This window comes from Harpia harpyja, chromosome Z, assembly GCF_026419915.1.
Source record: "Harpia harpyja isolate bHarHar1 chromosome Z, bHarHar1 primary haplotype, whole genome shotgun sequence".
Taxonomy (NCBI): Eukaryota; Metazoa; Chordata; class Aves; order Accipitriformes; family Accipitridae; genus Harpia; species Harpia harpyja.
Window position 1 is genome coordinate 21,456,663 of NC_068969.1, and position 20,263 is coordinate 21,476,925.

Here is a 20,263-nt window from a genome sequence, read left to right on the forward strand (position 1 = left end):
AAGGTCTTGGAGCCATGGAGTTATTTATGACTTGGGCTTCTCTAGGATAGCTTGTTACCACGGAATTTTAGTGCCTGTGGACCCTTCTTGTAGTGAGGTGTGCTTGGAGGAAATAATGACACTGGCAAGGGTTTTCTATCTTTTTTTTTTTTTTTTTTAAATCCTATTCATAAAAAACCTCTCCTGTAATTTTGTGTTCTGTTTCTCATTTGTGGCTAATGAAAAGGGAGTCTGTGCTACCAATATGTGGAGTTTAAAACCGCATTTCCCATTAACTTTTGTTAATAAGAGCTCTAAGGCTAAAGCTTTGAGTATAATGGGAATTATTTACACCATAACTTTCTTTTGAGATACCGTTTATTGGGATTTTCTGTATTCTGCTCACTGGCCTTGACTACTGCAGAGAGCAGGGCTGAGAACATTGTACTTATGTATCTGTTGCTGAATTTCATTTTCCATATTTTTGCGGTCTGTAAAATTCACAGTGACAAAGTTATTGATAAAATGTAGTCTGTCTGAATATTGCTTTAACTTTTTTTTAGTAAAATTTTTTTATTCTTTTATTATACCCACTGATAAATTTATTTTTTTCCTTACAGCCAGTGATTGTTTCAAGCAGAAAATAATTTACTAATTTTTGATAAACCCTGACTAATCAGGCAATGGGATTCACATGCTGTGTGATTCTAGATCTTCATAAAATCTGGTTATATTTTGATTCACCTCTTTGCAGGAGCAGCTCTGAACTGAAAAGCTCACTTTCTTGTCATTTTGTAAGTTAGCTTACAAACTTTCCCTCTTTCAAGACCAGCCATCTGGAAAGGTCACTATGTGAAGGCTGACTTTTTTTTAGGTATGCAGGAGCAAAGAGAATAAAGATTCACTCTGCTTTTCTTGTGGGACAGTCTGTCTTGTTTCTTCTTACCCATCCCCCAAAATGCATAAACTCCCCCCCCCCAAAAAAAAAAAACCCAAAACCTTCTCCTATATTCTCTGTGAGACTATCCCACGGGCTGAGCTATTCCATTTCGAGGGAGAAATACTGGAAATATAAGCATAACATTCCGAGTGTAGACTTGAGCAGATTTCTATCTAGAATTATAGAATCATTTAGGTTGGAAAAGACCCTTAAGATCGTTGAGTCCAACTATAAACATAGCACTGCCAAGTCCACCGCTAAACCATGTCCCTGAGTGCCATCTTTTAAATACCGTGACCTTCTCCCTCAGCAAGAAAGGTCGCAAAGTGATGCAGCCTTTATAACCAGCTGGATGCTTGGCCGCAGCGTGTCAGAAATGTGTATGTTTGGGAAATGTGCTTTTTTCTTCCCTTTGGTTCACAACTTCAAGTACACTCACTTTTCTAGTTAATATGCCGTTTCCTCTCCAACTGAACCAGTTTCTCAGCGCAGGGATCAGCCTCGTGACCTCTTTGCCCTGCGTGACCAGAAAATGAACCCGAAGCCATTCAGATGGGGCTTCAGACTTAAGTTAATATGTGCTCCAATGTCTCCCCCACAAATAACTGCATTTACACAGGACCTTTTTGTTTAAATGTATTTCTCCTCTTTGTCAGATAGAGAAATTTTAATTAAGATTTCATTGTGTTTAACTGGGTGATAAAGTTCCTCTACTTAGAGTTTGTGAGTCTATTACCTTTTAAAAGATATTTGGCAATGTGAAAGTTAGTACTCATTTGTTTTCACTTAAAATTCAGGGCATGATATGTGAAGCTGTATTTATAAGGAGGATACACCGTCATGTCATTTTCTACTTGCTTAAAAGCTAGATAACTGGTTAAGGAAGCTCCCATCCTGAGGAGAAGAAAGGGCTCATTAAAAACATTAGCTGATATAGAACAAATTGAGCTTCAGTGCCCTGCATAAAGATTATAATAACTGTAATAATAAATGAATTAATAATGCATTAAAGGAGAATTCCTCCAGTCAGATTGTCACATGCTTATCCTTGAAAATTGAGGTGTGTCACATGAGCTAATCATAGAATCATAGAATCATTTCGGTTGGAAAAGACCTTCAAGATCATCAAGTCCAACCATTAACCATGCCCCCTAAACCATGTCCTGGAGTACCCTATCCACTCGCTTTTTGAATACCTCCAGGGATGGTGACTCAACCACTTCCCTGGGCAGCCCATTCCAATGTTTGACAACCCTTTCAGTAAAAAAAATTTTCCTAATATCTAACCTAAATCTCCCTTGCCTCAACTTGAGGCCATTTCCTCTTGTCCTATCTCCAGCCACCTGACAGAAGAGACCAACACCCACCTCACTACAACCCCCTTTCAGGTAGTTGTAGAGAGCGATAAGGTCTCCCCTCAGCCTCCTCTTTTCTAGACTGAACAACCCCAGTTATCCTCAGCCGCTCCTCATAAGACTTGTGCTCAAGGCCCCTCACCAACTTGGTTGCCCTTCTCTGGACACGCTCAAGCAGCTCAATGTCTTTCCTGTAGTGAGGGGCCCAAAACTGAACACAGTACTCGAGGTGCGGCCTCACCAGTGCCGAGGGATTTTTCCACACTCCCAAATCCACTTAAATCCATATTTCTGCACTTTTGACAGTTAGTCTTCTGGACTGAGATGAAGCGGGAGGACCATTTGGTGTTGCAAGCCAGGGGGTAGCTCTTTGCTGAAACAAAGCGATCTCTAGTTTTAACCTCAGGTAATTGGAGTTGGTTAAATCCTGACCACTTGCAAGGAAAAATCAGGTTAGCAATCCAGCGCTGCAGGCTGCACAATGACACCAGAGGCACGTGCATCTTGGGCTGATGGGGGTTCAAAAATTTATACAGCCTCCATCATACGAAGAGCTTCCATAAACTTGAAGCTTTTGGGTGGAGTTCACATTTGGGTGCATCACCAGCAAATTCTCTCTCCCGAAACTGGAGATGAACTATCACCAAACCGCTGCTGTGTGGCATGACGGGGCCATTCCCGCACTCCATGGGAAGTAACGTGGTCCAAGTGTAGCTCAGTCTGGCATCTTCCCACCTGCTTCTGCGAGGGCTGAACTGGGAGGAGTGGGCATGTTCCAGAAGTGCCTGCTTAGGTACTAAGCATGAAATAACTTGAAATAGCATTGTATCTGAAAATCCCTCTGAGCTGTGAGTTATAAATATCATGAGATTATCAGGATTTAGGAATAAATTATCAAGTTCAGCACTGAAATGCAGGTGTCAACAGGGGTTTAGTAGTGGAAGCATAGGTGCTGAGGCATATCTATAGACACAGCAGAAAAGTGAGAGTTTGGGGATTTCTGCTGTCTGCCCTGGGTAAGAGCTGGGTTTATAATGGTTATTAGGCACTTATGCTACACTGGGGAAAAATTGCATTAAGGGAATTGATTATCCAGACATCATAAACCCACACTGGTTGTAAACTGCATCTTTAGGTACCTAGGTACCTTTAAAATGAATCCATTAGTCACTCCTGAAGAAAACAAAATGGCTTTCTTAAACTCAGGTTCTACTGGAGAAGGAGTTTACATGAGTCATGAGGTGGTTAATTTTTAGAATCTTAAAATAATTGAGGCTGGAGGGGACCTGGGGAGGTTGTCTGGATGCCTCAGTTCAAAAAGGAATCTGTGGGTTCCAAACAGAGATTATGGGGAACACTTGTCCTTTTACTGTATGTCACACTGATGCTTCTGTGTGTCCCCATTTATACCTGCAAACACGTATTTGTAGGTGTTGGTTTGCATGTGCAAACGCTGAGCTTTGCCTATGAAAGATATGAAAGCAAAATTTCTTCTGGGATGCTTTTTTGGAGAATCACAGAAAATTCATCTTTGTTTGGTTTGGGTTTTTTTTTTTAAATAAAAATCTTGTTCAGCATAAAAAGGCAAGAAAAAGGACAACATCAATGGGTTTCTTATCAGTGCTTTGCATCATGTTAATACTGTAGCCAACAGTAAATTATGTAGGCATTATACTGGAACACAGGAAATTATACCAGGGGTTTTATTTGAGAGGATTTTGAGTTTCCTTGTCAAGTCATGCAATATGTGGTCTGCCTTATTTGCTGGCTAATGTGAGGCTAGCTGAACAGTTGCTCTAGTTTGCACAGGGATTCTTCTCTTCCCCAGTGCATTGGTTTCCTTTGGTACATTATTTAATACATACCAGAAAAATAGGAAGATATCAAATAAAGATAATGCATTAATGTACCAAATTGTTATGGCTCAGACAAAGGGCCTGAGTGTTGCCTATGCATCACGTGAAGTGGTCACTTGGAGTTGAAAGCCCAATTCTGTTTTTCAACCCACCAAGCAATAAAAGAAACAGCAGCGCTGAGGATGTTGAATTTTGGAACAGAACAAACGGGTACCTGCTAGGAAGCTGCTAAAATAGCAATAGCCTGGGACTGGCAGTGTATAATAAGGGAAATACAACTCTACCTGCCGAATGAGATCTGCTCCTCCATACTCTCTCTGATTTCTGTATTGACTGCTGTCAGAGGCAGGAGAAAGGGCTAAATGCTAAGGCTATTCTTAAATTTTTAGCGACGAGACTAGGTTCATAAGAGCTCTCATCAAATGGCTTTCAGTTACTATCAGTCTAACTTGTGTTTGAATTGATGACCTTGAGATGAAAGGCTTTTTATTCTATTATCCATCTCCTGAGCCATCAAGTCTTTAATATGCCGTGTAAAATCAGTTTTCAGATGGTGTTTCTTTTATATAATATTGTCATTTATTATTAACAATGTCTGATTTTGAGTGCTAGTAGCTATAATTGTGCATAATACTACTTTTGTTATTCCTATTATTTCAAATATATCTGCTATATTACTACATACTTGTAGACACGTAGAAAATAGATTGGTAAGAGACTATAATCCAGGTATATATAAATGAGTTAATAAAATCACAGAAAAATACAAAGTTGAAATATATTCAGCATCAGCAAAACTCGTTCATTACTTCAGTAAATTGAAATATAAAATTCTGGTTTGATGCTGAAATAAGCTTTCCTGCAAAGTACTGTATGGGACTACCAAATGCATAGTAAATTAAGACAAATGAATAAGAATATGTAATACAAACCGTCACAATGAAGGAAGTATATTACATGCCACCCTCCTCTTTCTGAAAGGCTTTTCCCTAAAGATAATATTGAGTAGACCATGTTAAGAAACCAATGTACACAGGAGTGTTAAACAGAAGTGTGACAATGTATCTTTGTCTATTTTGGTTTTATTTGATTGTGTTTCTTAGGAAAAGATAAAATTGGCAGCACTGGGATAAAGAGGCGCCTTTGTGGACTGATTCTTTGCAAACTCTCAAGCTAATTGTCCATATTTGATCTGACTTGCCAGAAGAGATAATGTTTCTAGAAGATGTTATTTCTTGTTTTTTTGACACTGAACATGTTAGAATGCAAATCTGGCACAAAATCTTAGGGGGTCATCCAGTTCAGCTCGCTGGACCACACTACATAGCCTGCCTCCAGGAGAGATGTTTGTGTCAAGGTCTTTTTAGAAGCTTCCAGCGATGGGTCCCAGCAGCTGTCTTGGAGATAATGTATTAAAATGATTAACTATCTATACAGCTCAGAAAGCTTTTTGTAATATCTGTCCTTAATTTTCCTTTCTGTGAATTAAGGCAGTCACTACTCATGCTCATGAAATACAACTGATTGTAGTTTTCTTAATTAAAACCTGTTATGTATTGCAATATTGCTGCTATGCCTAGTTTTTGGTCCTCTCTCTTTATGGAGTGAACAGATATCCTTCTTTCTAGGTCATGTTTTCTAAATCTCATATGAATAATTACCTCCTGTGTCCTGTGGTGAACATCTGTTAATATTTCCCAAAACACTACTTGTCTCTCTGGCTGCAGACTCGCATTGCTGACTCATGGTTAGGTTTTATCCTTGCTAACCTCCCTCTTCGCTCTCTATTGTTACCTACCCGATAAAGCCATTTTAGAATTTGCACTTGATTATTTCCAAAGTAGGCAGGACTTTGCATATCTTTTTATTAAATTATCTTCATGATTTCAGATTTTTTTTTTTTCCCAACAAGCTGAGATAATTTGTTATGCTACTGCTATCCTCCAGAGTGCTTGCAGATCCTCCACACTACATGTGACCTAAGTTACTCATGAAAATATGGGACCAGGTGCAAAGACCTGTGGAGATCCAAATTGAGGGAACACACCAGTGTAAGCAGACAGTTGAAAACTGTTCTTTGAATGTGTTTATTGTAAGTCTAAAATAAGAAGTTGGTAAATCTGCCTTCCTGTGATAGAGGAATATGTTTGTCTATTCAAAATGTATCACATCTAATTCCTTCTTATGATAGGGCAATTATCTTGATAAAAAAAAAAATGACTGGGTTGACATGATTAGTTCTTCACAAATATATTTTGGCAGTTTCTTCTCACTTTATATTCCTCTGGGTGCTTATAATTTCATTGTTTAATCATTTGTTCCTGGGTCTTTCTATGTACTGAATCTAAACTGTGTAGTCTTCCTTTTTCCCATTTCTGATACTAGCTGCTGTGTTTGACCACCTCTTACCCTCCGGGACCTCAGCCATTCCCTGAGAGTACTAAAAAGTAATTATTAATAGTTTAAAGAGAACTTCATCTGATACCTGAAGTATTTCAAAATAAATTTAATCCTTAATGATTTACTCAGTTATATCTTACCCACGTGGTCTTTAGCTCTCTGCTCAGCTTGTGTTCCAAGCTCCTAGATAAAATGAATTATATTGAGAATCTGGACACTGTAAAACATCTTTTTGTGAAGACATAAGGAAAAAAGGTATTGAATATGCCAACCTTTTATATGTGGAACGTGATTTGCTATTCTTTCCCTATTAGGTAACGGGCCAATGTTTCCCTTTATCTTTTAAATCCCTTTTTGCAGGAAAGGTAGGAAGGGCGGATCTTGTCATCAAAAGGAAAAGGTTCTTTAGTAAATGACCATCTTTATTTTTTTGATTAATTACAGTTAATTCAACTACTGAAGGGTTAGAAAAACTCATTAAGATTTATATGAAGTATTTCTTATTGCTTAATTAGTCTTCATTAGTTGAACTGGAAGACTTGAAGATTCATATTTTTGTATTACTCACCGAAACCATATTAACCATACAGCACTAATATGGTTTCTGTACGCGCACCGCAGTTGTGGTTATGTTCTCCGATTGCATTACCTTCCCGGCTGTGTTTTCAGCACCTTTTTGCAGTCCTGGTGTCTGAGCCTTGCTCCGGCAGGGAATGTCCCGCTCCAGCAGCCTTGCTTAGGCGATGGTTAGTCACTCCAAGATGGTGCATCTCAAGTCTAACAGCAGTAGGGACGAGAGTGACGGGAGTTGATCTTTTGGCAGTCTGAGCATCCGACACGTGGGGGTTAGAGGGGTGGGGAGGGTTAAGGTGTCAAATGTCTCTGAAGTTGGTGTGCACTGGGATATTTAGAGGCTTATAGCTCGATAACACCGTGATTTTTTTTTCATGACGATGGCAAAGGGCATGTCCTTGAGACAGGAGGCATCCTGTACTGAATTTGGAGGGCAAGGGAGACAGAGCTCTTCCAGGAAAAGAGCTTAAGGATTTGTATTATGTGCACAAGAAACCGGTATATTTTTGCTAGTATTCACCCTGGGGAAATGCAGATCCATTTTGGTTGAAATGAGTCAAAAGAAAAAAATAATAATAATAATAATAAAAAAAAAAAGAGAAGTGTGGTGGGGGAGGAGCAAGTCCTTAGGTGTAGAAAAGGCAAATGTAAAGAGGCCAGTTTCCATTGTGGATAGGGAGGAAGGCCAAAACTGTGGCATGAATGAGTGAGGACGGACATTGGAGAGACACTAGCCAGTGACCGAGCCAGCAAGCCCAGCCTGAGGTTGCCGGGGTGGCCGCTGAGGCTCCAGCTGCGGGGAAGGAGCAGTCCCTCGGTGGGTACACCCAGGACTGACAGAGCTGTGGTTGAGTCTGCCAACAGAGTAGGTGACTTCTTGTAGTCCTTTCCAACGGTCTGGTTAGATGAGATAATAAAAATTAGATTTGGGCCAACTTTTGAAAGGGAAAGTTGTTACCAAGATGAGCTCTTAAAATGCATGGTTTGTTTTGTGAAGGGTTTTTTACGTGTGGGGAAAAAATGTGTACAATCTTGAGGCTTTACCACAACACTATATATGAATATGGATGCAATAAATTAATGCATTGGTTGCAATATTAGTTATAGATTTGGACAGCGTGTAGTATAGTGCAGTACTCTGATGTCCACTGTAGAGAGTAGAGAGTATTAGAATAATAAATGAATGGTAAGTATAATAAATTTATTAAAAAGATGTGATAAACCATGCGTTATAAGATTCTCTTGAAAAAATATAGCTTATTTTTGTTATGTTTTAGTAGTTTTTTCTCTTTCCAAGTCCTGCCCCCATAGACTTGAATGTTAACATATTTCATTCTGCTGTGAAGAACACTCACCTTTTCTGCAATGCCACTGTCCAGTTAGGTATTTCTGAGGCAGATTTGATAACAGGGTGCATACAGTTCTGTACTTTGGAATAAAGGAAACTATTTTAAAAAACCCAAACAACACAGTACCCTCCATGAAATGAAAAGAAAAATTAATTTTCTGAAAGTGGCTGAGCTATTGAATTCCTTTTCTAAATTCATTCTTTGACAGAATAGTATAAGTAAATGCTAGAGAATGGAAAGTGATTAAAAATGTAATAATTAATAGCAAAAAATAGATAAGCAGATGTTATGTGTATAGGTTTGCATCCTGTGGCATAAAGAGAATTAAAGAATTAATTTACTACTGGCATTTAGTTTGGAAAAGTCCTGAGGCCAGTTCACATAAATAACACTCCTAATGTGCAAGGACCCTAATGAAGTCAGTGGGGCAAAACCAAAAGAGTCAGCTGAAGAAGAAGAATAGGAAAAAAAGCCCCCCAATTTTTTTTTTTTTTCTTATCAGGTAAAATACTAAGTTAATAGAAACTATGAAGATGATCGGACTAGAAATTGGAATTACAATTTTCTTTGAATGTAGTTTGTGGTAACTAGGAAGATTTTGAAAAGAAAAATGATTGCATAAAGAGATATGATTTGTGAACCAAATTATTAGTATTAACAATATTTTATCTTGAGGCAACAGTAACTCAGTCTTTAAGTGATGAGGAATTGCCTTATTTTCTGACAGTCTGAAAACTGATTCTGACACCCTGATCCATCCTTGATTGGATTAACTGAACTGACATTTTTCCAGAAAAGAACAAACAAAACACACGGCATCCATCCGGTGATGAGTCGACAGAGGCGGTGTTCACAAATTCCCTCCTCACCAGCCCGAGCTGTGGCAACGTGCCAGCTCTTATTAGTATCGGCCCTCCGTTTCTCTTCCCAAACCACATATGTTTTACAAAGTGCTCATGTCTCCCATGTATGACAAGTGCTTAGGGTAGTAATGGGAAAATGTGTGCAGAAGTTAATGTTTGTCTGAAAGGACTGCTGCTTTCTCCTCGGTCATTTTATCATGCATTATGGATGCATGGTACGTGTCCATGTGGATTCCTGTTTTCCGTGCCACCCAAGTACGCTGAGCAGACTTACAAAATTATACCTTGGCTAACCAAATCAACCACTTGTTAGAATCTTAAGCCTTGAAAGTCATTGCAGCTCCCATTTCTGAAAGCTGATGTCTCGCTACAGAATGACTTGCATGCCCGAACCTGGCTTGACAGAGATGTGAAAAATTACTTGGGCATTTTCTTTAAATGCTGCTACACTATTGACAGATTTCCTCAAAACCCATCCTGTCATACTAGATCAAAATTGGTTGCGGTAGAAGTTATTCCTGTGTAGCTGTAAGATAGATTGTTGTTCAATTGTACTGACAGCCTGTGTTTAGTCATCTGTTTATTTGGCTGTACCATCTTCCTTGGCTGTGTAGAAGCAGGATTCACAGGCGGGCAGATATTTCTTGGAGATACCTCACTTTGCATATTTTGTCACTACTACCTTTGAAAAAAGTCATTTGCTTCTAAACACTTCCCTGCCAAGCTTAGCATTTTATAGACTGCCAAAAAAATCGCTGATCGTGTCTGAATATGGCAAAAGAAGAAAAAGAGTTCTTACTCAGTGGCCTAATGCACCTTTTCCCCTTTAGTGTAGCTGTTGTTTTGTCCTTGCATACAGGGCTAAGGGTAAGTACAGTATACCAGCTACGCTGTGCCTGAAATAATTTGGATGGAATTTATTATCATTAGCATGCAGAAAGGGCAAAGCCAGTTGCCGCATGAGTTCATTACAAGGGAATTATTTCCTTATATACATTTAGTAAGAGTCAGCCCTAAGTGATGTTGCCTCATTAAATTCAAGAACTTCGATACTGTTATCGCTCTTCCAGATTTAATAGGCATGCTTTTTCCAAAGGGTTGCTTTTCTATAATCTGCTGCATAGCATGCAGACACCTGACAGATGCTCAGTAGATTTCTGCATCTGATGAAGGTTGGAGCTTTGATAAATGTAGAAGAAGGGCTGTCGGAAAGGCCTGAGGTGTGAGGGTGCAGGGATGCTGCCACGGCAGATTTTGCACGTACCGAGAGCTTGGAAGAAGCTGCTGTGAAATAAACATTTTTTGTTAGCTGGTTACCCGACAGCTTGCGCTGGCTGGAGGTCACTGCGTGGTTTCTGTCGTCATACGAGAAGTTCTGTCTCTGAGCGAGGGGTGAGGAGGACACCCACTAATAAGGGACTCAGCGTTATATCCTCAGTGGGCCACGCTGGAAGACAAAGGGACGTTGTCTATGCTCATAATCCCTCATTCGAAAATTAATGAACAAATGGCAGGCTACAGACGTGATGGCTATGAAACTTCTTATATTGGGCAAGAAGTGCTTTCCCACTGAGTGCTTTCTGGTTAATGATTTAGTTTCAAATTTGAGTAAGTCTTTGTTGCTGTGCAGTGGTTCTGGGCGAACTAGTTTTGGGGGAGGGACAGACCTTTTAAAGGATGCTTCACGCCCACATTAGCGAAATACTTATTTTTTCTTAATTCTGTCCAAGGCAGTATCATGAAATCATGCAGATTAATGATGCAGAAGGCCTTTCTGATCATCTGTTGAACTGCTCTGTCCCTACAGGGTGGGTTTTTTCATTAACCAGCTTTGGTTTACATTTCTACAATGCAGATTTATGTAAAAAGTTAATAATACCCATACAGCACAAAATAACGGGGAAAGTAATTCTCTCCAGGTAATTAGAAATGAAGCCTTTCTGTAACCTGTGAACCTAAAAGCCTGATTTGCTTTCCTACTGACTTGCATTCCCAAATGCTCTGCACGGGGCAGTGCTCGTGCATTTTCTGTCTTCCCCAGCAGGTAGGAGATAATACTGGGTTACTCACAGCCTATGTTATGTACAGGCTGACTGGCTTGCCAGTAAATATATTGAGATTTGCCAGTCAGCTGCTCTCAAACAGAATTTACAGTGTCCTTTCTCTCAGTGGAGGCACTAGTTTGGGTTTCTTTGCTTTGAAAGTTCCCTGTTTGCCAGTGATTGAGGGGTTTGGATAGATGGGAGAGGCTGCACAAGTGCAAAAAGCCCCATTTCTCCAGCAAGCTGTCGCAGAAAATAGCATTTTTTCCTTTGCCAACGAAAAAAGAAGTCCTCATCAAACCAATCTATTTCAACATTATAACCTTTATCCCCCAAATAGAGATGCATAGGTTTTGCCAAAACCCTGCTCATTACACAGGATTTTCATTTCTCTCTGAAGGGCTTACGCTGGAGCTTTTAACATGCGAGTGCGGTGGGTGAATTCCTGGGAAGGGGGGGTGTACACAGGGTGCCCCATCGCCCCTGGGGTCCCCTGCCCTGTCCCCAGGGCTGGTGGCCGAGGACGGAGTCAGCCCTCGCCAATGGGGGACGATGCATCTCCCTTGGGGGGGGCTGGAGCAGAGCTGGGGGTCACTGCAGGGGGAGTTCGGGTAGTTGAGCGTTTTTCAGTAAAACTCTGAAAACCAAGCCTGGCATCTGTTGAGTAAGTGATAACTTCACCCTGATGTTCTCAAGATGATAATCGAGTCATTTTACTTTTTAAAAGAGCGTTCTGGGAAGCAGCGGCTTTATCAAAGATTTCAGTATGTTAGTGTTGTCAAGGCGCTAGTGGAAGCACTGAAAAAGCGATACTAAGAAAGCACTTGAAAAACTTTTTGCTTTGCAGCTAAGAAAAACTGAGACCAGCTCTTGATGCCACTCATTATTAAACGCTTTCTTTAGCAAATGGGCTTGAATACAAACATAGTCATTCGTCTCCCTCTGAACTGCTAATGCTTTTGACATATTTTTTGAAGTTCCCATAGCGAGCTGTAGCCTTTGGACTCCCTGTGGTTTGCTGGCAATGTCCAGACCTGAAACTTTATTTTTCCTTCTTGTAGTAAGTATTAAAAATCAGTGAGAAAAGGTTGCTTGGTATTAGGATTAACTTGAGCTTCAGTTTCTCTTCACTCCATTTTCTGTTCAAAGTCATTGTCACACTTGCAAATCAAGTGACCAGTCATTTAATGTTGTGTCTGATGGAAAAGTGCCGCACTGGATCCCACAGGAGTCGACAGCCGTAGTCAGGATGCTGCTGATGGGAGGAAGATTGTGCCACGAGGCAGCAAATGAATGTTGTGCTGTCAGTCGATGAGAAATATATCCAAAAAATGATCATATTTCTGTGAAAATAATAAGAAGTAGAGAATAATATTTTAGATGAAAGGTTAAAGGAATTGGATTTATTTGGGATTTTTTTCTGTGTCTGTGTGAAAGGGTAAGAGAGTGTTTTACTGCAGCCTGGTAGACCTGCAAAGAATAAAGATTTTCAGTCATAAAATATCTAATTAATCCAATTGATTCGTCTTCTTGATGTCCGTGGTGTCCTTTACAGATCATGTCTGTATATCATATATATTTATATATTATATATATATGATAGAAAGAATAAATATTGTATTCTATATTACCATGTAATGAGCTCTGACATCCAAAGCACAGGTTGGCACCCTGCTCCTTATGGACTAATGAGGTGTTAATCCCTGCACCATTACTGTGTGTATACATAGGAATATTAGTTTGGTATTAATCTCTTCAGACTTCCAGGACTAGTCATCATACCTCATTTCATTGACAACAAGTAATCATAACATAAGGATATTGTTTAATAAATTATTATGAATTGTTATTCTTTGACTGTTCCTGTGTAGGTGGTTGTTCAGTTCGCTGCTGAGTTGTCCAAATTAGTGATCTGGATGCGTCAGATAACATCATTTACTTGTTTTAGAGCAAGACATGAGACCAAATCTCTTTTCTTCCTATTTCCAGTGATAAAATCCTTGGGTTTAGATGACTTGCCAGATTTCTCTGACTCAGTTGTGGGTTTTTCTGTCTTTAAGTCTGTCATTTTCACCCATCTGCAACCCGTTGTCTATTTGAAAAGAGGGCTAAAAATACTTACAGGCATTATCTCAACAGTCAGTTGCAGAGAGACAGCAATTTGCTGACGTATCAAAGGCAGGTGCACACTGACGTGGGCTACAGAATTTAGAATAATCAAAAATAGTCTACTGATTGAAAATTTAATAAAAAGAAAAGGTGCCACATCTCATAAGTTGGTAGAGGGTCTTCTGGTGAATCTTGAGATCTCCCTGAAGGGAACCTGGTCGTCTCTGTAACACAGATTTGCAGCCTGGGTACATTCAGTGTAGAATAATGCACATGTAGAAGGTCCTTTCATATTGGGCTAACAGAAACTCTGTTAGAGGCCATCATAGCCTGGTATGTACTTGTTGGAAGTGATCATACTTGGGTAGTTTTAGTTACTTATGCGCTACATAGAGCCTCCTAGAAACCCTCCTCAAAAGTGAGTGCAGATATAGGCAATAGGATGCTGGTACCTGAGAAAAATGAAAAAGTAAAGCATTGGAAAAGCTTGAGATTGCTATGACAGTCAAAGACAGTAATAAGCTGAGTTTGGGAGTGCATTTTAAAAATATTTAAAATCTAATTTGCTTGGCTGTAATGGAAGATAGAATTAAAAAGCTTTTTTGGCCGAGTTCAGCTGACTTCTTTTAAAAGAAGAGTTCATTGTGTAAAGGGCAGAAGCCCAGATATTTTAAGACCAGGCTTTGCAAGTACCACATATAGGAAAATATAGTGCTAAACACTTTCCCCTTGACAAATGTGGTTCTGCTGCCATATGATCCATGTTTCCAGCTCTGGGATGTATCACCCTGAAAATTGCAATACTAAGTATTAAGAAATATGCCTTGAAAATGTGCCAGCTAAGTTCCTTAAAAGGATCTGAGAAAGGATGACTCACTACTTAAATGGCCATTCATTGCATCTGCAGAGCATTTCAGGTTAAATTCTCTGAAATAGTCATGACTTCTTGTAGAAGCTCCTCTGTGTTGCAGAGGCAGTGCTGCAGCCGCAGCCCATCGCTGAGGTCCTGGTGAGGTGGGAGAAGGGAGGTGGCTTCGTCCTGGAAGAGGGACGGGGTCCAACAAAAGCACCTGCAGCTATCCTGAGCAGTGAGGAGGAGGAGGAGGAGCGCCGAGGCTACCCCGAGGAAGGTTTGAAATTTCTGAGTTGATTAAAAGCTGATCTAAAGCAGGTTTTGGCTGTCAAATGGCTGGTTAACCACTGGGGTCACCAGAAAGGAGCGTATGTGAAATATTGTCCTCTTGTTCCAGTGTGCTGTTTATGGTGCGCGAGGCAGGGCTTGGGCATCGCAGTGATGTATCAGACCACTTTGGTGAAATGTTTGTGACCTGTTGATGTGTGGGCTGTAGCTGGTATTTCGTATCTATGTTCGTCTCTCCATCTTCCTTTGCTGTCTTTGCTGTTTTGTAGCAGAGAGCCTTCTTTAAAGCACATCTTCGTATAAGATCAGGGTTTTTTTTCTATTAAGTCAGTATTTCCGAATTTTTATTTTAGCCCAGATGTTTTGTAGTTTTTTGGGGTTTTGTTTTTATTTTTCCTTTCTTTTTCTTTCTCAATAAAACCTGCTTTTTCGACCTCTCACGGCTGTTCCCCTGCAAGCTGTGAGCTCCTAGGGCACAGATATGCCTGACGTCCCTTCATAGCTCCATATGCCAATGAGGCAGAGTGGAAGTGACAAATGTTGAGCTAGTGCAAAGCTGAGACATCTGAGTTTATTCTCAAGTGTCTCGTGCTTTTTGCTTGTTAAAACACATATAGAATAGCCTTTACTGGAACAATTCCTTTTAAGATTTCTGTCGTCTTGGTCACACAGGAATTTGATTTTTGCCAGTTGTTTGCTGACCAAATACACCAGACTTTCTTTACAAAGTATCTTTCTGGTATGGAGTGCTTCAGTTTTGATGAACCTAAATTCAGGTGCTCTGTAGGAACCCACCTTTCAGAAAACACTGACTTCATCTGCTGAAAAGCAGATCCTTTTAAGCATTTATCAGATTTTTAGAGTATCCTACTACAACTATTTGCAACCTTGAATAGTCTCAGCTGGCACGGGTAGGTAAATCCACCAGTAATGTGCAGGCTCTCACGCCTAATGAGCTCCGGGTTTAGCTGCTGTGGTACGTGCCAGGTTTTGACTGACAGCCTTTTTTGCCTCCTTCTGAGTGGAACCAGATTCTTTCTGTCTTTTCAATAAACAGAGCGAGCAGCGCATCAAGGCAGTGTCTTTCATGGTTATTTCTCATAGCTTCTGATCCTTATTTGAGGAACCTTTACTGAATTTTTCTATTTGGTTGGGTGCACTGATATATATTTGCTTCCTGTGTTCAATTATTCATTTTTCTTCTTTGGACCTTGAGAGACAAATAAACTGGGAAGAATCCAGTTATATGTGCTTCCAGATTTTCAAGATTCATCAAAACTGTGCTATAGTCTTTTGCAATTCCTTATGGAGGAGGGATCCAAACTCTGCTGAAGTCAACATGAACCTCTTGCTAACTTTCATGATACCTTAGTGGTCATTTCACCTTTGGCTCTATATGGACAGTAAGTAAAAGTAAATGTCAATTATCTTTTCAGACAGAGGTCCTTGTAGAGATACCACACTTAATGGGACTGTGTCCTAGGTTGTTGTCCTGAAAGCTCAGAATAAAGGACCTTAAATAAAATATACATATTTTATTCCTGCTACTAGAAAACTCTCATGTTAAGAAGTTTATGTGGGACAGGTAGAGAGAAGGAAGGAAGAATAAGGAGGGAAAGTAATCCATTGCTTAATGGTGGTTGAAACTGGGGAGGGCAGAAAAATGTACCTGAAAAGAAAAAAGAACAGTTATTTTCTCATAAACATCAAAATACGAATTCAGGTTGACATACCATCATCTAAATCCCAACAAATTTGGATGAACTCTCTTCTTCTCTAGCATGTTCTGTGGAAGCCAGTACAAATAAAGTTCTCACTTCATCTGATCTAAGGCAGAGGGACAAAATCCTTGAGTACATCCCAGCACATTTTTGGGTTGCAATAAGAAGATGCGATGGGGAAAATGAACATGTATGTCGATGAATATTATACATGTTGCCATGAGTGTCAATACATACTACTCATGTATGAAACTGTGTGGAAAATAGTATAAGTTTTCTTTCTATCTGCTGTTAGGTGTGATTGAATAGAAGAAATGCTATGATTTATTTTACAAAGTTTGCATAATAGCCTTATTTGCCGCGAGTTTGGGAAAGAACGGGAATATTCTATTTACCAATCACGGAATTGATTCTAATTTTAGGTATTGATTCCTTTAGTCTCTGTTAAAGTGTCTTGTATTCTTGTCTGTCTCCACCCGCAAAGCCAGGTCTTTATGTGGAGCATGTAGGTTTATGTTCCACAGGTGTGTGTTTTGCAGTGGTAAACCAATATTTTCCTTTGCAAAGTACAAGCAGAGCAATTTTGCCTCAGGTAAATTCTTTCTCTCGGAAAACCCATTCAATAATGCTTCAGGGCTTGTATCTCAAGATGAAACAGAAATCTGTCTTGCTGGTAAGATGTGAGTAAATTTTCATGTTTATGACAGCTGAAGGAAAATTAACAGGAAAAAAAATTGTACTCTGTAAGGGGAGGGGGAAGTAACCGAACCCTCAGAATATATATATGTTTTCTTAGCTCTTGCCATGAATTTCTGTCTCCTCTGAACTGCAGCTCTCACACACCCATCTTGAGCCTTTCCCTATTTTCCTGCTGGATAAACCTCCCAAACCTGTATTGTTTTCCTTCTTCTATCTCCTTCTCTCAGCCTTTGTGAAAAGACAGCATTATGGTGAGGCTGTCCTTCTTGCTCTGGGGTCTGAGTCTGGTGGTGCTGAATGATGTCAAGTAATCTAGGGGTTCGGTGAGAGTTTTTGCCTGCCCTGGGGTATCTCTGGAGTGATGCAGGACATGTGCGGTGCTGCTCATTTTAGTGACCAGCGCTGTTCTGCTGTGTTGGATGTATACATTAATGAGCGGGAATGGGTGCACATCAGTTGTCTTTAGAAGGAAAAGAGACATTTATGGTGGTGAATTGTCTTATTCTAAGGTAGATGCTGTGGTTTTGAGGTTTGACTATTAAAAAAAAGAAAGATTTTTTTTCTCTTTCTCTCTTCTTTTTTTTTTTTTTTTTTTTAATGTAAGGTCAGAGGTTTGATTACGCTGTAAGGTACACGCCTGAGTTTTGAATCCGTTTACTTCTCTGTTTTGATAGCTGCATTTTTGGTCACGATATGGTATTAACGAGGTTTGGTCTTTCTCCTTACTCAAAGCTGGAGGTTTGGTCTGCTGTAGCTTTCCAGCGTAGGCACCAGGCTGGCACTCACAGCAGTGTCGGTCTGCGGTGGCTATGCATCAGCAGCAGAGCATGTGACTGGCTTATAATTAGTTTGCATTTCTTTACGGCTCCTCTTTTAGGCGGCTGAATTGCATAACTTAACATGAGTAATACTAATTATTTTGGATCTGTCATTGCACAACTGATGATGAATAACGCAGATACTGCTGTGACGCTAAATGCAGTTGTTGGGGATGTTTTGCCTTTTCCCCTCATCATCTGTCTTGAAGTATTGTGACATTGGGTGACACAGATAAACCTGAATTCTGTAATTAAGTTTTATTGTAACGATCCTGGAAAATATTCAATTTTGCATGTTCTCATATTTTAAACGTGGCTTAATGAGTCTTCCAGCTTTCCTGTCTGCTTAACACACTGCTGACATTTCTCCATTTGGATAACAAGATTCAGTAGGATAAAACTATCTTCAAAATGCTCCACACTGGCATATTTAGGTTTTCATATTAAGGGAGATATTTTTCTGCCATTAGATCTATCATTTTCTTCCATTTATCTGTGGAAGGCCAAGTCAGGCCTATTGCTAAGCAGACAACACCAAAAGATGAGGGGGAAATTTCAGTGACTATGAATTTGATTTTTCTAAAAGAATTCACCTTATTTTCCATGAGCGTCGGTGTGATTAGGATTTCTTGCACTGCTGCTTCCAGAAAGCAAGTTTTAAGCCTCCTTGTACAGGCTTTTGCATTTGCAGAAAAATCACATTTGATGAAAGCAGTGACTGAAACCACACTCCCTCACTGTAAACTGTGCACAGAGTCGACTGAATATGTAGCTATGCAGAAAAAGCTATGCTTAGGTGGGATCTTCTCAATTTTTTCCATAGTATGCCAGCAGAACTGCTGGCTGCCTTGCTAAAGAAAAGACAGTTGTGTGTGTTGGGTGAGGAATTTGTGTATATTCAGCTTGGCTGTCTGAGCTGACACCCGAGTTATGAGAGCTGTCCATAACATGTCCAAACTGGGATATTTTTAGAATTAAGTTGATCCCCTTTAGGCACAGAAACTTATGAATTTAACAGTCTTTTTATTTTTTTTTTCCTCCCTCCCCCTCCCTCTTTTTTTTCCCCCTGTGGCTGTTTAATATTAAAAATACTGCATCTTTTGGTAGTAAAGTCAGCAGGGATCCTCCTGCTGCAGAGGAGAGCTGGATGGTAATTATCAGTGGTACCGGGTTCCCAAGCCCCTCGCCAGAGCCCTGCCTTTGCAGCGGCCGAGGCAGCCGGCGCGGTCACTGTGCCATCGCACCTCGCCACATGCTCTCAGGGTGTTTCAGGCTCTCCGTGGGTGTAGACAGGCCCCGTTGGCCTTCACGGGCTCTGCGAGTTTGTCCTCTTGGAAAAGATGCCCCAGATTTGCTCTGGCAATAAGGAAAGCTTAGCCTAATTTTCAGAGTTGATTTCTGTGAAAGGAGGACATGCTGATGGCCAGCTCTTTCCCAGAAGGGAAGGTTTGAAGCATGCTCCAGGACTCCAGAAAGGTGACTTTATTCAGTCTTAGACATGGAAATGAATCTGAAAGTATTTTTGTTTTATCCAGCTATATGAGTGACATTTCCAACCATACTTTTCTGCCTCAGTTGCAGTTGGAAAGGCTATGGAAAAGGACTAGGAAAAAAATAGGCTGTTAGATGATTCTTGCTATAGAAGAGTCCTTTGAAGTTTAGCAGCTTAACTTCCTGTCGTGGTTTAACCCCAGCCAGCAACTAAACACCACGCAGCCGCTCACTCACTCCCCCCCACTCAGTGGGATGGGGGAGAAAATCGGGAAAAGAAGCAAAACCCGTGGGTTGAGATAAGAACGGTTTAATAGAACAGAAAAGAAGAAACTAATAATGATAATGATAACACTAATAAAATGACAACAGCAATAATGAAAGGATTGGAATGTACAAATGATGCACAGTGCAATTGCTCACCACCCGCCGACCGACACCCAGCCAGTCCCCGAGCGGTGAATCCCTGCCCCCCCCCACTTCCCCGTTCCTAAACTGGATGGGACGTCCCATGGTATGGAATACACCGTTGGCCAGTTTGGGTCAGGTGCCCTGGCTGTGTCCTCTGCCAACTTCTTGCGCCCCTCCAGCTTTCTCACTGGCTGGGCATGAGAAGCTGAAAAATCCTTGACATTAGTCTAAACACTACTGAGCAACAACTGAAAACATCAGTGTTATCAACATTCTTCACATACTGAACTCAAAACATAGCACTGTACCAGCTACTAGGAAGACAGTTAACTCTATCCCAGCTGAAACCAGGACACTTCCCAAAGTCACGAGCCATTCGGGGGTGATGTGTGTTGCAGTACAAACCAAGTTGGTTACTTCCAGAAAATAAGTTAATTGAAGATGTATTTATTAGCTCTGTGGCTTGAATTCAAAGATCTTCAAATGCGAAAGAAAGTGTTCAGTTTTCCCAGTAGA

At 40.3% G+C, this 20,263-nt stretch overlaps 1 protein-coding gene across 8 annotated transcripts in view; it reads left to right on the forward strand.

The window, feature by feature from the left end:
* The window catches only part of CHL1 (cell adhesion molecule L1 like), a 142,638-nt gene that overhangs the window by 33,146 nt on the left and 89,229 nt on the right, over positions 1 to 20,263 (forward strand). For 5 of the 8 annotated variants that reach the window (XM_052777536.1, XM_052777544.1, XM_052777543.1 and 2 more), the window contains exon 1: positions 15,638 to 16,014. The exons of 2 other annotated variants lie outside the window; for them this stretch is intronic. The gene's annotated coding sequence lies outside the window, so the exon portion shown is untranslated. Of the gene's footprint in view, positions 1 to 15,637; positions 16,015 to 20,263 lie in introns of those variants that run through there. One more of the 8 variants, XM_052777541.1, reaches the window with a different exon arrangement.